The 1,221-nt window shown below is 36.4% G+C and overlaps 1 protein-coding gene across 4 annotated transcripts in view; it reads right to left on the bottom strand.

The window, feature by feature from the left end:
* Positions 1-923, bottom strand: part of agbl5 (AGBL carboxypeptidase 5) — an 18,560-nt gene extending 17,637 nt beyond the window's left edge. For 3 of the 4 annotated variants that reach the window (XM_014031332.1, XM_014031335.1, XM_014031334.1), the window contains exon 1: positions 825-923. The gene's annotated coding sequence lies outside the window, so the exon portion shown is untranslated. The remainder of the gene's footprint in view (positions 1-824) is intronic. The other variant, XM_014031333.1, reaches the window with a different exon arrangement.
* Positions 924-1,221: the final 298 nt, after the last annotated feature.

The raw sequence follows: 1,221 nt of genomic DNA, 5'->3' as shown, positions 1-1,221 counted from the left end.
GAACAAATTAGAAGGGAATTTAACGGGCCAAGAACTATTGGTACATTTTTTTCTTATTGTGTTAAGTATAGTAAATTATTAAAAATGAACTGATTTCTATTTTTCAAGCCACTGAAAAGCCTTTTGAACATTCATTAAAATGTTTTCTGAACGTTTCATGGTCATATCTGGAAGAAATATAGAACATATGCTCAATTTTTTTAACAACTTTTCATTTTGTTCGTAGCCATTCAGGACAACAATTAGCTCAGAATTGAGTTTTTTACAGATAAAACCTCTTGAAAACCCCACAAAACTCAGGTCAACACAAAACAGCGCCTCCCAGAGGCTGTTCAGAAAAATGCAACCATGTCTAAACCAAGCAGCGTACACAATAATATCCTTTAATCACAGCACAGCTTTAGTTACAACACTAGACCTATATTTCCTTTATTCTGCACATTATGAAGCAGTGCCTGCAGCTTTGCACAGGAAGAAACAGAAACAAAGGCCCTGTTTAAATAACTGAGCCGAGGTTCCGAGTATTGAGTGGGCGTGAAGGACTGACACACGAATGCATTCATTTCAACGTCTGTGTTAAAAACGCAAACACAACACGATGTAGTCTGAGGTTATAAACATAAACATAACCACACCATAAACATTAGCTGAAGCAGCTAACATTCGTTTAGCTACCGAAGCTAACAGGGCAACCAAACTAGCACCCATCGTTGCTTAAAAACAAACACCGTGTTCAATAAAGTACGGTTTTCTATCAATAACATTGTCGATACATGCAATTTAACCCCGTGTCTGTGCGTGAACGTATGAACTGACAGTCTTACGGGTCTATTTGTGATCGTTGTTCATTTTCATCATGTTTCGTCCTTGCAACCATCCGCGTGCTGCGTTCAGGTTTCTCAGGAAAACACGAAACTGTCTGGAGTTTTCTTTCTTTGTCGCCTGGAAACAGAGCGATGGTGGCCTCTAAAGGTGGAACTGCATCAGTACTTACAGAGATATCTATCTCTGAGGGAAAACATCAAGCTTTCAGAGTTTAAAATATTATATATACCACCTCATAAAAAAAAGAAAACAACAAAAGTTGTCAAAAAATTGAAATAAAATAATACTGGGCCCAAAACAATAGGTAGGTCTAAGACAATTTACACAATATTTTTCCTCTCACTTATGTTTAATATGTCTTTAAATAATAAACAAATTTTATACAATAGTATACAC

Source organism: Austrofundulus limnaeus, unplaced genomic scaffold (genome assembly GCF_001266775.1).
Source record: "Austrofundulus limnaeus strain Quisiro unplaced genomic scaffold, Austrofundulus_limnaeus-1.0 Scaffold1228, whole genome shotgun sequence".
NCBI classification, from domain to species: Eukaryota; Metazoa; Chordata; class Actinopteri; order Cyprinodontiformes; family Rivulidae; genus Austrofundulus; species Austrofundulus limnaeus.
This window is presented reverse-complemented; position numbering and strand designations above follow the sequence as displayed.